The sequence below is a fragment of the Symphalangus syndactylus genome, chromosome 15 (genome assembly GCF_028878055.3).
Source record: "Symphalangus syndactylus isolate Jambi chromosome 15, NHGRI_mSymSyn1-v2.1_pri, whole genome shotgun sequence".
Classification (NCBI taxonomy): Eukaryota; Metazoa; Chordata; class Mammalia; order Primates; family Hylobatidae; genus Symphalangus; species Symphalangus syndactylus.
Genome location: NC_072437.2, coordinates 90083745 through 90100228, shown reverse-complemented (window position 1 = coordinate 90100228; position 16484 = coordinate 90083745).

Below are 16484 nucleotides of genomic sequence, written 5' to 3'. Positions count from 1 at the left end.
TCCAGGGATTTTATAGTTTTAGGTTTTACATTTAAGCCTTTTATCCATCATGGGTTGATTTTTGTTTGTGGTGAAAGGAAGGGGTCCAGTTTCAATCTTCTGCATATGGCTAGTCAGTTATCCCAGCACCATTTGTTGAGTAGGAAGTCCTTTCTCCATTGCTTGTTTTCGTTGGCTTTGTCGAAGATCAGATGGTTGTAGCTGTGCAGCTTTGTTTCTGGGTTCTTTAACCTGTTCCATTGGCCTGTGTGTCTGTTTTTGTACCAGTGCCATGCTGTTTTGCTCACTGTAGCCTTGTAGATGGTTTGATGTCGGGTAGTGTGGCATTTCCAGCTTCATTCTTTTTGTGCAGGATTGCTTTGGCTATCCTCCACTTAGCTAGTCAATCACAAGTTGTGCTAATTTTTTCTGCTGTTTCTCAAATCTGTCTCTCCTCTCAATTCTTACTACCACCCTGGTTTTTCAGGCCCTCAACATCTCTCACCTAAGCTGTGTAGTAGCCTCCTAACTGATCCCTGAGACTTCAGTGTTGCCCTCTCTCCTCACCACTGAAAGAAAGACTACATAAAACAAAATTATCATGAGACTTCCCTTCTTAAAATCCCTTTTTGACTCTCTAATGCCTATTAATGCCTGTACTTCTTAATATACTGTACAGGCATCTCCTGTTACTCCCTGCTCTACATTTGTTACTGCAGTAATAGGTAAATGTTTATAATTTCCCCTGAAGTCCCTCTGCTATTCAATGCTTCCATGTATTTATACATTATGATCTTTTTCTCTGAAACTCGCTCACCACTTTTTCTCCTGGTTTATTCTTTATTGTCCTTCACACCCAAGCTCAAGCATCGTCTTTTTCAGAAAACCTACTTTGAAGTTCCAGAGTGGACTAAGGGCCACTTTTAATTCTCCCTATAGTGTTGATCTCTATCTTTTCACTTTAAACATACTTTTAAACCTGCTTCCTGAGTATAAAGCTTGTTATAATTTTAATATTTGTATTTTTCTATGTCATTTTCTTCTCTTTATGGTTTCTGTTGACTCCTGCTTATGGTAGTTTGACTCTTCAACTCTGTTAAATTTTAGAAATAGCTCATATTTGTCTAAACTTTAACTTTGGGTATCCTGAGAGACTGGAATCGAGATGATTTGCCTGGTTTCTGCTTGGTTTTGGAAGTAGTACCAATCAGGAACCATTCTAGTTAGATTTATTGGTTTGAGGTTTCTTGGACTATGAATATGGCATAAATTCACATTCCAGCCTAAGAGTAAAGCTGGTTAGAAAACATTAGGGAAGACTTAAAATTATTAATGTTTTAAAATCCGCTGCCTGCAGACTGATTTGCTTATTGGTTCACTTGTCATATCCTTCCAACTTTGTCTTTTCTACTAAATATATAGCCGATTTTGGTCCCTGGATTTATATGGAGGTCTCAGACTCAGTTCCCTACTTTGTCAGGTTTAAAGCCTATGAGTCAGTTAACCAGAAAAATTCTAGATCCCAGCATTGCTGAGCAGATTCCCAGGAATGTGTCAGAGTATTTCAAAGTCCCCTATTGACATCTCATTCCCAGCTTTTTAAAAAAGAAAGTATTTTGATGTTCCTATTGATTACCCCAATTCCTATTTACTACCTCAGGCAGCCACAATGTTAACTAACAAAGCTCTAGGTTTTTGGTTTTGGCACACTTCCAGGGCATCTCTGGCTTCTATGTTGACTGATGACTTTAGTTTCACCTCTAGACTGTGTGTGCATGTGTGTAATCATTTTGTACTTCCTTCACATTTTGCGAGTTCAGAAATATATTTAAAAGTGTATTTGGGGCTAGGCATGGTAGCTCATGCCTGTAATCCCTTTGGGAGGCTGAGGTGGGAGGATAACCTGAGGTCAGGAGTTTGAGACCAGCCTGACCAACATGGTGAAACCCCGTCTCTACTAAAAATACAAAAGTTAGCTGGGCATGGTGGCATGCACCTGTGATCCCAGCTACTAGGGAGGCTGAGGCAGGAGAATCACTTGAACTTGGGAGTCAGAGGTTGCAGTGAGCCAAGATTGCACCACTGCACTCCAGCCTGGGCAACACAGTGAGACTCTGTTTCAAAAAAATAAATAAAAAATAAAAATAAAAATAAAAGTTATTTGGAAGTGATGTCACTAAAAATGGCAAGCTAGGAACCTTCAAAAATTCCTTTATTCATAAAAGCAGCTGGGAAAAATAAAAGCAACTTTTTCAGATCTCTGGAAAATATCCAAAGGCTTCCTGCAATCTTGGGAGCATTTATTCAAGAATGTAAGCTGAATTTTGGTGGGAATAGTGAGCTTTGTAGTGTTCTTACTTTATGCTCATTATATCCTCCCAGCTCCATGGTAGCCTTGAAAACCAACATCCTACAATCTTGGTGAAAAACAAGCTCCTGGGAGCCATAGAAAGGAACAAAAGGGGGTTGGGACTTATTCAAAGCCTTATTCCCAGAGAAATGTCATTATGTGACCTGACTAAGAGGTCCAAGGAAGACCCCACGCACAAGGCTATATTTGGCCTGACTTAGAGCTCCCCCAGCCTTTGTTCATATTTGTTGAAGACAATCAGAGGCAATTGCTGAACATAATGGCTACCTGGGTATAGATAAGTTGAGATACACAATATGCTAACAAAAAATGTAAACAAAGGCTGGGCACAGTGGCTCATGCCTGTAATGTCAGCACTTTGGGAGGCCGAGGCAGGCGGATCATGAGGTCAGGAGATCGATACCATCCTGGCTAACATGGTGAAACCCCGTCTCTACTAAAAAAAATACAAAAAAATTAGCTGGACGTGGTGGCGGGTGCCTGTAGTCCTAGCTACTTGGGAGGCTGAGGCAGGAGAATGGCGTGAACCTGGGAGGCAGAGCTTGTAGTGAGCCGAGATCACACCACTGCACTCTAGCCTGGGTGACGGAGCGAGACTCCGTCTAAAAAAAAAAAAAAGTAAGCAAAACAAAACAAAGAAAAAAACAAATGCTGAGAGTACTAAACCTGCTTGCTGTCAGAAGACATTTCTGTTCATGTCTTCCACCTACAAATTTAATGTCTTTTCCATCTCAACTAAGGACTTATGCACTGTAGCTGTAACTTTTGCAGCTTTTGACAGCAAAACTGGCACAAATTTCTTTGTTCTTCTTCACAGTTTTATGAGTAGAGGATTTTTCCTTACTGTAAATCTTAGCAACCTCGGCCTATAATATTTTTCTTTTCTTTTTTTTTTTTTTTTTTTTTGAGATGGAGTCTCGCTCTGTCGCCCAGGCTGGAGTGCAGTGGCACAATCTCGGCTCACTGCAAGCTCCGCCTCCCGGGTTCACGCCATTCTCCTGCCTCAGCCTCTCCGAGTAGCTGGGACTACAGGCGCCCGCCACCATGCCTGGCTAATTTTTTGTATTTTTAGTAGAGACGGGGTTTCACCGTGGTCTTGATCTCCTGACCTCGTGATCCGCCCGCCTCGGCCTCCCAAAGTGCTGGGATTACAAGCGTGAGCCACCGTGCCCGGCCAATATTTTTCTTTCCTTATGACGTCAGAGACTTTCACCTTTTCACTTAAAGGAAGCACACTGTGGCTTCTCTGGCATATCCAAATTGCCAGGATAATTACCATTGCATATTGGGCCAATTATGAAGTGAAATAAGGGTTACGTCTATACCACCCCTGTGATGCCATGACAGTTGGTGTGATAATCAAGATGGCTACTAAGGGTCTAATGAGACTTATTAATCAAGAATTCTGTATGTAGCAAAAATATCCTTCAACATTGAAGGAGAAACATAAGGCATTAAGTATCTTAGGACATTTAAGACATTCCTTGGTAAACAAAACTAAAAAAATTTGTTGCTTGAAGACATCTCTATAAGAAATACTAATGGGAGTCATTTAGGCTGAAAGGAAAGAATACTAGGTAGTAACTCAAATCCACATGAGGAAATAAAGAGCTGAGAAAGATAACTATATGAGTAAATATAAAAGGCAGTATAAGCATAAAGCGGTTCTCATAAATGGGTTGATGAACATAGAGCATATGAAGATATGGTTTATAAGGCATTAACAGCACAATGGAAGAGAGAGGGAATGGAGCTACATAGGAAAAAGTTTATGTATACTCTTGTAATTAAGTCGGTATTAATATGAACTACATAGTTATAAATCAACATGTTAATTGCAATATCCAGGGCAACTGCTAAGAAAACAACTCAAAAATGTAGTAAAAGAAATGACAAAGAAATAAAAATTGTGCACTACAAAACTATTTAGCATAAATCTTACTTTATCAATTATTGTATTAAATGGAAATTTCTCTCCATTTAAAAGGAAGAAATTTGCAGAATGAATTAAAGGACACGATCCTACTATATGCTGTCTATAAGAGACATGTTTTAGACCAAAACTCAAATAGGTTAAAAGTAAAAGTATAGAAAAAGATATAACAAGCAAACAGTAACCAAGAAACTAACTAACTAAATAAAGAGATGGAATCATGATAAAAAATCAGAAAAAAAAAGACTTAAAGGCAAAAATTTTTATTAAAAACAAAGAACATTTTATAATAATAAGAGGATCAATCCATCAAAAACATATAACAGAGCCCCAAAGTACATGAAGAAAAAATTGACAGAATTGAAGGGAGAAACAATTCAGCAATAATAGTTGAGGACTTCAATTCCCCACTTTCATTAATAGCTAGACAATTGGGCAGAAAATCAATAAGAAAATGTAAGACTTGAATAATACTGTAAACCAACTAGATTTAACAGATATCTATAGCATTCTCCATCCCCCAGCAACAACAGAGTATACAGTCTTTATAAGTGCACATGGAACATTCCCTAGGAAAGACCATATGCTAGGCAATAAAAGAACTCTCAATAAATTTTAAAAGATTTAAGTCATACAAAGCATGTTCTCAACTGCAATAAAATGAAGTTAGAATAGTAAGAGAAGGAAATTTGGGAAGTTCACAAATATATGGAAATGAAACAATGTACTCTTAAATAATCAATTGGTCATAGAAGAAATCCAAGAGAAATCAGAATATATTTTGAGATAAATGAAAACAAAAATTCCACATCTCAAAACTTATGGAATGCAGCTAATGCCATGCTTAAAGGGAAATTTATAGGTGTAAATTCTTACATTAGAACGGAAGAAAGATCTCAATCAATAATTTAACTTTCCACCTGAAGAAACTAGAAGAGCAAACTGAAACCAAAGCAAGTAAAGCAAGGGTATAATAAATGTTAGAGTGAAAATAAATAAAATAGCAAGCAGAAAAATGATAGAGAAAATAAACAAAACCAAAAGTTATTTGAAAAGATCAACAAAATTGATAGCTTAGCTAGCCTGATCAAGAAAAAAAAAGAAAAGAACTCAAAACTGTGGTAAATAACTTAGGTAAATAACAACAACAACAAAAAACCTAAACCCTTAGATAATCTGGTAAAGATTATGAAAAACCAACAGCTAACATTAAACTTAGTGGTGAAAGTCTTAAATCTTTTCTCCTAAGACTAGGAAAAAGACAAGGATACCTGCTTGCTTTTTCTGTTCAACATTGTACTGGAGATTCTAACCAGGATAATTAGACAAAAACCAAAACAACAAAACCAACCACAAAAAAGAAATAAAAACCCTCTAGATTGGAATGGAAAAAGTGAAACTCTATTTCTTGCTGATAAATAATGTTGTATATAGAAAATCTAAGGAACCCACAACAACAACAACAAACCTGCTGGAGCAACAATTGAGTTCACAAAAGATATAAGATCAATGTGCAAAAAATTAGTTATATTTAGAAACATTAGCAATGAGTAGGCTCAAAATGAAATTAAGAAAGTAATTTTATTTACAATAGCATTAAAAAAAAGACTAAAACAAAAGAAATGTAAGACTACAAAACGTTATTGAAAGTGATTAATACCTAAATAAATGGATACACATTCTGTATTTATTGAATGGAAGACATTACTATTAAGATGACAGCACTCCACAAATTGATCTACATATTCAACTCAGTTCCTATCAAAATCCTAGCTTCTCTTTTTGCAGAAATTGACTTGCTGATCTAAGATTCATTTGAAAATGCAAGGGACTCTGAATAACCAAAACAATCTTGAAGAAGAACAATGAAGTTGCAGAGTCCACACTTTATTATTTCAAAACTTACTATAAAGCTATAGTGGTTAAAATTGTGTAGTACTGGAATAAGGACAGATATGTAGATCAATGGAATAGAATTGAGAGTCCAGAAGTAAATCCATACATTTAAGGTCAATTGATTTTCCACAAGGGTACCAAGACTATTCAGTGGAAATGAACATCTCTTCAGCAAGTGGTGCTGGAACAACGGGATATCCACATACAAATGAATGAAGTTAGATCTCTTTGTCACGTCATACAGAAATATTAACCTCAAATGGAAGAAATATCTAAATGTAAGATCCCAAACTATGCTCTTAGACAAAAACATAGGTGTACATTTTTTATGATATTGAATTAGTTATGATTTCTTTTTTTGCCTTTTCTTTTATGTGGAACAGGAAAGCTAGAGGGGTTTAGAGTTGTCTTACTGCTTTTCCCCTGTGTCAGACAAGGCCCTGATAAAGAAGTTTTTCTCTAGAGCAGGTCTTTCACACAGAGAATAGAATGCTGTGGGCATATTTCAAAATGGTTGCTGTACCCACTCACTCTCTCTATCCCCCAATTAGGGTATATTTTGAAATGGTTGCTTTTCCCTTTTCCTTGTGTAAAGAGCCTGAGGAAATTTTCTTCAGCCTTCATCATGAGAACCTGGTGGGGTTTCTGGAAGTAAAATTCATGAAAGTATAAGGGGCCCCCAAGACGGGACTCCAACAAGTTTTTAACTCTCAAGCGAGTTCACACTCAGCCACCAGTAAATTTATTGATTACCATTGAAGTGTTCTTACCAATTACTGGCTCTGTGGCTTCTGCTCTCAAGTAAACTGTGATTTTCTATAGTCACCCATCTCTCTAGTTTTTGAGGAAGTGGTTTCCCTGTGACCTCTATTCTTGGACAGATCTAAGAAAAGTTGTTGATTTTCAGTTTGACTATCTTTTTTTCTGTTGTAAAGATGGGAGTGATAACTTCCAAGTTCTCTACATGTTGGAGTGGGAAGACCTAATTAACTTCTTAAGAAACTGTCAAACTATTTTCCAAAGTGGATCTAGCACTATACATTCCTGGCATTGTATGAGAGTTGCAGTTTCTCTCTATCTTTGTCAACACGCCATCTTTCTAATTTTAGATATTCTAATAGTATCTAGTGGTTTCTTATTGTAGTTTTAATCTGCATTTCTCTAATAGCTAGTGATGATGACCATTTTTTCATTTGCTTATTTGCCAGTTGCAAATCTTTATTAGTGAAGTATCTGTTCACATATTTTGCCCATTTTTTAAAAGTTGGGTTGTTTTCTTACAATTGAAGTTTATTTTTTCTTATACTCAAAATTTTAATTGACACATAATGAATTGTACATATTTATGAGGTACAATGTGATGTTTCAGTACGTTTTACATTGCATAATGATCAAATCATGGTAATTAGCATATCCATTGCCTTAAACATTTACTATTTATTTGATGTAAGAATATTCAAAATCCTCTCTTCTAGCTAGAATATAAGTGTATTTTAAATGTACAACTATTTGTTTTCTCACAGTCCTATAAAATGATAGCTTGAGTCAATGAGGTATCCCCCCAAGTCCTATCAACCTCGTCTATTTTAGTGAAATTGAATATTGTCTAGAAAACACTAAACATAGTTATTCAGAGAGGATAACTGAGCCCTCTGGTTATTCTCTCTAACCCACAAAGGAAGCTAAACACTTGATGTAAACTTCTTCATCAGAGTAAATAAGAAGAATCCCCTCCATTACATACAAAAGAAAAAATAACTGGACAGATAGTCTCTGCTCTGAGGTTATTATCCTGTGGTCTTTGGTTTTGGTACATTCTCCCCGACCCCATGCCCTTCTCCCTCATCTTTAATGAGTATCTGTATGTATGGCAGAACAGCATGTTTTTAAGTCTCTGCAGTCTTGGACCAAGCTCCTTCTATTCCCTACTCTACAAGAAGCACAAGAGCACCAGGATTCTGTTTGGGGTTGCCATGGACACAGAGTTCGTATTACATAACTGACTTATTCTCAATACAAGGTAAAGACCTACAGGTGAGGTCTCTGAGCAAGGGAGTCCCATCCCATCCTCTGGCCTCTCTGTTGGCTAATGCTGTCCTTTCATCCTCATCAGGAGAATTAAAATCATGTAAAGTTTTGGTGGGGGAACTAGATGGTGGTCTCTGGGGCCTATAGACGGGAAAGTTTGCTTATACCCAGCTGGGGGGACCACTAATGGACATTCCTTTCCCCTCCCAGGGACCTTACAGAGTCCTCTTACCCTCAGGGTACTGGGGGACAACCAGTGAGTGTAAGGCCAAATAGCAATAACCTTGTTACTTGCCAGGAATTGGGTCAAGGTTTGATTTAACAAGCTTGGTTTTGGGAACTAAAAAATGAAAAAAGGAAAAGCCATAATCTTGAAAGTCAACAAGGGAGAAAACTGCTAACAGGATCTTGATTAAATTTCTCCCTCTTAGAGAATGTTGTACTGAAGACACAAGACCTCAGACTTGTGTTATTCTAGCAGCTGAACTGACCCCAGGCTCTTCTGACTGGCAATGGCGCTGGAAGCAGTCTGATCTATAGGTAAGCAGGTCCAGGGCTTACAGGGAGAAACTCCCAGAAATCCAGCTCTGCCTTGGGTTGGCCTGGTTCATGTCCAAAGATGTGCTTGGGCCACGTCTCTGGAGCACAAGGTGGTAGACTGAGAGCTTTGATATTTCCGCTCCTACTGCAGATGAGCTGGTATAACTCTGAAGGTACGGAATTTGCTGCTCTCTGTGACCCAGCAAATAGAAATAGAAAAATAATTAGATAGAAAAATAATAGGAATAGAAAAAATTTAGAAAACAAACCACGTCTCATTCTATGCCTGTTAATGTCCTTAAAAAATATGACATTTTAGGCAGCGTGATAATATGCATATACTGGTCGCTTTAATCTTTCCTACAGGGGCGGCTGGTTTCCCTAATGGTGGATGCTTTGTTCAAGGATGGTGAGCTAGTGTTCAGCTCAGGAAGCCACTCCACAGAGATGGCCACCAAAAGGGCTTCCGTGGTCCCATTTCAATTAACACCTGAAACATTGTCAGTTATTACCGTGACGGTCACAAATGGGTTTTTATTAGTGAGATTGGTGACTTACAAAGCAGCATAATGGATGTTACAATTATATGACATTTTAAGATCTGTGAATCAACTAAAGTGTTTTGGAGACAGCCCACCCTCGCATAAACAGGATAAAGGTGTATGAGGGTGGCCTGTAGTGTATATTTAGAGACGACACCCAAGGCTTGATCCTCATATGGTCCTATCTCCAGGAAAGTTTAGGAAGATTTTGACCTCTGGAACATTAGGAATCTGTTGAGAATGAAGCTTTCATGCTTGGAGCACCTAAAGTACAGAAAGCTTACAGAAGCTTATGTACTGTGCGTGCTTGCTACTGAATGTTTTGTTAAATGAATATCTGTATGTGTGGCAGATTTGATCGGAGACCTACTTTTCATTATAACCTGGTAGCATGATTATAAAGGTGTAGCTAACCTTCACCTAACTCAGACTTCTGTGGTTGCTCCTATCTACCAAAAAGCGTTTAAGAATTCTGCATGACCACTTCAGTTTAGGACAGTTTGCAATTCTCACCTTCCTTAGAGGGCAATTTAGCTAGCTACTTATTCATGTCCCATGAGGGAAGTCATTCTGTGCCCCAAAGCAGCTTATCAAAGTATTATTTCAGACTTCATGCAATACTCTCCCTGAAAGGAGTTTGGGTAACATCTGTGGATGTCTCGTGCCCTTTTTGGAGATTAGTTTCCCAAGGAACTTGCTTAGCAATCCTGGCTTGTCACCTGAATCTGGAATAATTTGAGTGTCTTCCAGTTCTCTTCCTCAGTAGAGGATGTCTGAAAAATCCAGTAATCATTTAATAAGGCTGCTTATGTCAGAAAGTCAAATTCTTACCTTTTTGGTGTTTTGAACATTTTCTCCTGTTATGATTTATTAGTGTATTCTTCATAGACAATCCAATTATTCATCCTGCTGAAAAGTAGCGGATGCCTATAGATGCCTTTCTTTTTGTAAAAGGTATTGTTTTTCCTGAGACCTGGATGAATTTCCATGAGCCATTCAAGGACATGAGAACACCCACTTAGAACTTAAAAGGTTCCCCTCATGGCCCTCAGACCAGGCTAACGAGATTTGATAATTTGAACTCTGGCACTCCTTTCCTCACAGGCTGAAAGATGAGCACAATATTAATGTCTATCCGTGCTTAAAGGTTTGAGCTATTGATCAGAGTCCAAAATTAGTTTGTGTAGGGGAACTTTTCTTAAAGACATAAAAAGATACCATTTAATATATTGTTTCCAAAATGTGTTTCTCACACATTTCCACTGAGAAAGAGGTTCTGTGGTCAAATAAGAAACCTTAGCACACTCTTAGAGAATCCCAGTTTTTATCAACAGTAAAAAAAGGTATGTGATCAGTTTCTTAAACTTATTTAAACGTTTGAAAAGTTAGAAAATTGTGGTGAAGAGCATTAATTCTTGAGTCTTGGGAGTGTATTACCTTGATGAGAATGCTTGTATATTTGAAACTAAAAATATGTATCAGTTTATATTGCCACATACTGATTTTTATGGCATAATATATGGTGTACAGAGCAGGTTGTCTAGAAACCAATATTTGCAAAATGCTGAATATTCAGCATGGTTTTATGAAGTTGACAGATGTGGAGTGTATTTTGCATGTGTCTTAACTAACAGATGAGGAAATGAAGTTGCAGAGAGATTAAATTAGCCAAGCCAGGGGTTTCGGTGCTAGGAAGTCTTGATATTGGAAAATATAGCCATATAACTTTAAAAAAATGAATCCAGACAAAAAGAAAACAAAATCGTTGTAAACATATAATCCACTTTAAGTTCATAAAATGTTTTAAACATAATTAAGGCTATGCTTGACTTACCTACTTGTTTATTTCCTGCCAAGGATGACCAGAAACTAGCCATTGATATCGAAACATTCATTATTCTTACATTTTCTTGCTTTTTTCTGTGTCCTCTCTCTCTCTCTCTCTCTCTCACACACACACACACACACACACACACACACAGTCTCAGAAGTACTAGTGCTGTATCCTGAAATTGTTTCTTTAGTTCTTGTCAAAATTCTTCTGATTTTATTTTTTGTGTCCTGAAATACTGTTGAGATTAACATCCTGATTGCCTTCCAAAATATCTGACTTTATTTTTTGTATGTGCTTTTTACTCTTTGGTAGAGTTATGGATTCACTAACAGATTCTACTATATGCTCTGACAACTGTGACCACAATGGGTGAGTTGACTGATCTAAGTGGTGAAGAATACTGGGAGCATCAATGGCAATAACAGCTTTCTATCAGAGACTTTAAGCATCTTTGGTAACACTGTTTTTGAACCAGAATGGAAAAAATAAGATCAGGTCAGAAGAGGGATGCTTGGTACTCAAAGATTGTTTGTGACCCCAAGTAATTAGCAGCCAAAACCTTAGGAAACTATCAGAATGCCTGTGTATGAGACTCTCTCAAGAGTGATCCAAGAGAGGAGAGAATCCTACTTGGAGAAAGAGGGTGGTAGCATTGGACAGGCAGCAGAGGAGCCCTCAGCAGAAAGAAAGGAGCTAAGAGATCCTGTAGCTGTCCCTCACCCTTCAGAGCTGGTGCCCCAAACTGAAAGCTGTCATCACATTGGATGGAGCCCTTGCCTCAGGTTTAGTCACTTGGTCCTATTTGAGGGGAAGCAAAGATATCTGTGACTCATGAAGAGCATGAAGGTGGTGGAGGGACTTGATAATTAGGAAATCAAAATGGGCAAGAATAATGTGTGCCTACAAATGGGACATGAATTTGAAGCAAATTTAAGTTAAATGTGCTGTCACACGTGATGATCAGGTTCAGTAATAAAGAATTGTATTTAAATCTTGATTCATTAAACTTTTTTGAGAGAGCTGAACAATTTTTATTACCAACACTTAAAGACTTCTTTCTAGAGAAAAATGAAGTACCAGGTGCCAAATAACTGATTTACATGAGAATTTTTAGGGACAACACATTGTAATTTGTAGCACAATCATAGCCAATGTGAACCAAAAAAAAAGTCATGTATGCATTTATGTTGTTTCCTACTATCTACCTTTCAATCCTTTGCACTGACCCCAATGAATTGACATTAGAAATCTGTGCTGGAGTCAACAATGAAAGGTGATGTCATAACATATATTGGAGATGGGAGGAATTCAGGTTTGTGAAATTCAGTCTCAGAATTATTCATGGGAAAATAGTTTTCTGGACACTGATTCTAAAATTCTTTCTAAAAAGTTAGGTCTTAAATAAGCTAAGTCATATTTACCATATCTTTTAGATTCAAGGAATTTTGTTGTTCAAATAAATTGGTCATATCACCGCTCCATGTGGCAAATCTCTAATATATTTTTGCATTTGATGTTTGAAGTAAAATACAGCAGCCTTACATAGAGCTTCATAATAAGCTTCATGTGTTCAAATATAATTGGTACTTTTATAACTGATGCTGTTTGTGTTATACTCAGAAAGTTATTTCTTATCGTAAGATTACCAATATAGTCACCAAAATTTTTTTTATATTTTGTATTAATTTTCTACATTTAAATAAAACAAGCGCTGCTGCTGTTGTTACTATTCCCTTTTAATGTCTCCCCAAATTAGTGTTTTATTCTGTACACTTTATGAGATGCCAGCTTAACAATACCCTTAATATGGCCCAAGGATTCTACAAAAGGAAATGCTGATGTGTTTGTCAAAAGTGTTTTCTGGTTGGGCATCGTGGCTCAAGCCTGTAATCCCAGCACTTTGGGAGGCTGAGGCAGGTGGACCACGAGGTCAGGAGTTCGAGATCAGCCTGGCCAATATGGTAAAACCCCGTCTCTACTAAAAATACAAAAATTAGCTGGGCGTGGTGGTGCACCCCTGTAGTCCCAGCTACTCGGGAGGCTGAGGCAGAAGAATCACTTGAATCCGGGAGGCAGAGGTTGCAGTGAGCTGAGACAGTGCCACTGCACTGCAGCCTGGGTGACAGAGTGAAACTGTCTCAAAAAAAAAAAAAAGGAAAAAAAGTGTTTCCTGTGCAGATTATCTATTCACCACTTGCAGATTTGAAGTTTACTAAGCATGTGTGATATCTAAAAGTTCATTTGAAGCATAATTTTCAATGCCAACAATGTTTAAAAGTGGGATATAGGAAGATGATGCAAAGATGGAATCTCCAAACATTTCTGTTTTCACCAGGAGGACTTAATAGAATGTCTAACAGCTACTTTTAGATATTTTTGAAATGTGAGAGGGGTGAGTTAGTTAACAAAAAGTAGACCATGAGATTAAAATGTCTATTCACTCTAAAATCTCAGCATTCACTTTCTTATTGTCAAGTTATTCATCAGACTCTTTTCAGAGACAACCTAAATGCAAGCTCTTAGAATATTATAACGTCATTTATATGAGATGACCGGAAATAATTTCATGGCCTTTTAAAGGATAGATGAGGGATTTGAATACCACTTTCAGATTAAGTAACTCCTCTATTGAATATTACACTGTTTTTTGATTCATATCTCTATTGTGTTTGAGAGGGATTGCCAGATTTATTCACTGACAAGTAAATATTATTCAGTTTATAATTAATATCCACTTTGGGGGGAGATACTTTCAGTCTATGTTAAAACTATCTTCAATATTCAGTATCCTGTTCCACATAAAACTTTCATGCACTAGTTTTAGCATTCACTGATTTTTATGTAAATCAGTTTTAACTGTGATCATTACAAAATGGTGATTTTTTTTAAAAAACGTAGTTTTTTTCTGTTTAGTAAGTATCATTCTAAGAAGAGCTATTCCTACCCCTATTTATTCACTATTACTATGAACTTATAAATTCTTACATTATTTCAATGAATTACAATCCTTTCTGTCATTATTTATTTTGACGTTTAAATGGTCCCATATTTGGCCACTGGGACTCCCTAAAAGCTAGCCCCTGTGTCCTTTTGACTTGACATGTTCCCATCACTTTTTGAGCATTTCCCCAGCTCTGGAATCAACCATTTACCCAAAGAACCTGATGCCCTTTAGAAACCAATATTTTGCATTTGGTATGCTCATTGCCATTGGCTCATTGCTACTTATAGGCCTTTTTAATATATAGATGAGAGTACAGATATACATACTGACATATGCAGATATATGCATATATGCAACAATTTTAATATGTTTAATATACAGTATATACATTTATATGTGTTCCGTAAACTATGTATTATTGTTTTGCCTATATGTTTTTAAATTTACTTCAATGGTATTAAGTTGTATCTCATTTTGTTAGTTTTTTGCTTAGTAACATAAGATTATTATTCTTTTTTTATTTTTTTTATTATTATACTTCAGGTTTTAGGGTACATGTGCACAATGTGCAGGTTTGTTACATATGTATCCATGTGCCGTGTTGGTTTGCTGCACCCATTAACTCGTCATTTAGCATTAGGTATATCCCCTAATGCTGCCCCTCCCCCCTCCCCCCAACCCACAACAGTCCCCAGAGTGTGATGTTCCCCTTGCTGTGTCCATGAGTTCTCATTGTTCAATTCCCACCTATGAGTGAGAACCTGCGGTGTTTGGTTTTTTGTCCTTGCGATAGTTTACTGAGAATGATGTTTTCCAGTTTCATCCATGTCCCTACAAAGGACATGAACTCATCATTTTTTATGGCTGCATAGTATTCCATGGTGTATATGTGCCACATTTTCTTAATCCAGTCTATCGTTGTTGGACATTTGGGTTGGTTCCAAGTCTTTGCTATTGTGAATAGTGCCGCAACAAACATACGTGTGCATGTGTCTTTATAGCAGCATGATTTATAGCCCTTTGGGTATATACCCAGTAATGGGATGGCTGGTTCAAATGGTATTTCTAGTTCTAGATCCCTGAGGAATCGCCACACTGACTTCCACAATGGTTGAACTAGTTTACAGTCCCACCAACAGTGTAAAAGCGTTCCTATTTCTCCACATCGTCTCCAGCACCTGTTGTTTCCTGACTTTTTAATGATGGCCATTCCAACTGCTGTGAGATGGTATCGCATTGTGGTTTTGATTTGCATTTCTCTGATGGCCAGTGATGATGAGAATTTTTTCATGTGTTTTTTGGCTGCATAAATGTCTTCTTTTGAGAAGTGTCCGTTCATGTCCTTCACCCACTTTTTGATGGGGCTGTTTGTTTTTTTCTTGTAAATTTGTTTGAATTCATTGTAGATTCTGGATATTAGCCCTTTGTCAGATGAGTAGGTTGCAACAATTTTCTCCCATTCTGTAGGTTTCCTGTTCACTCTGATGGTAGTTTCTTTTGCTGTGCAGAAGCTCTTTAGTTTAATTAGATTCCATTTGTTAATTTTAGCTTTTGTTGCCATTGCTTTTGGTGTTTTAGACATGAAGTCTTTGCCCACGCCTATGTCCTGAATGGTATTGCCTAGGCTTTCTTTTAGGGTTTTTATGGTTTTAGGTCTAACATGTAAGTCTTTAATCCACCTTGAATTAATTTTTGTATAAGGTGTAAGGAAGGGATCCAGTTTCAGCTTTCTACATATGGCTAGCCAGTTTTCCCAGCACCATTTATTAAATAGGGAATCCTTTCCCCATTTCTTGTCTTTGTCAGGTTTGTCAAAGATCAGATAGTTGTAGATATGCGGCATTATTTCTGAGGGCTCTGTTCTGTTCCGTTGATCTATGTCTCTGTTGTGGTACCAGTACCATGCTGTTTTGATTACTGTAGCCTTGTAGTATAGTTTGAAGTCAGGTAGCATGATGCCTCCAGCTTTGTTCTTTTGGCTTAGGATTGACTTGGCGATGCGGGCTCTTTTTTGGTTCCATATGAACTTTAAAGTAGTTTTTTCCAATTCTGTGAAGAAAGTCATTGGTAGCTTGATGGGGATGGCATTGAATCTATAAATTACCTTGGGCAGTATGGCCATTTTCACGATATTGATTCTTCCAACCCATGAGCATGGAATGTTCTTCCATTTGTTTGTATCCTCTTTTATTTCATTGAGCAGTGGTTTGTAGTTCTCCTTGAAGAGGTCCTTCACGTCCCTTGTAAGTTGGATTCCTAGGTATTTTATTCTCTTTGAAGCAATTGTGAATGGGAGTTCACTCATGATATGGCTCTCTGTTTGTCTGTTATTGGTGTATAAGAATGCTTGTGATTTTTGTACATTGATTTTGTATCCTGAGACTTTGCTGAAGTTGCTAATCAGCTTAAGGAGGTTT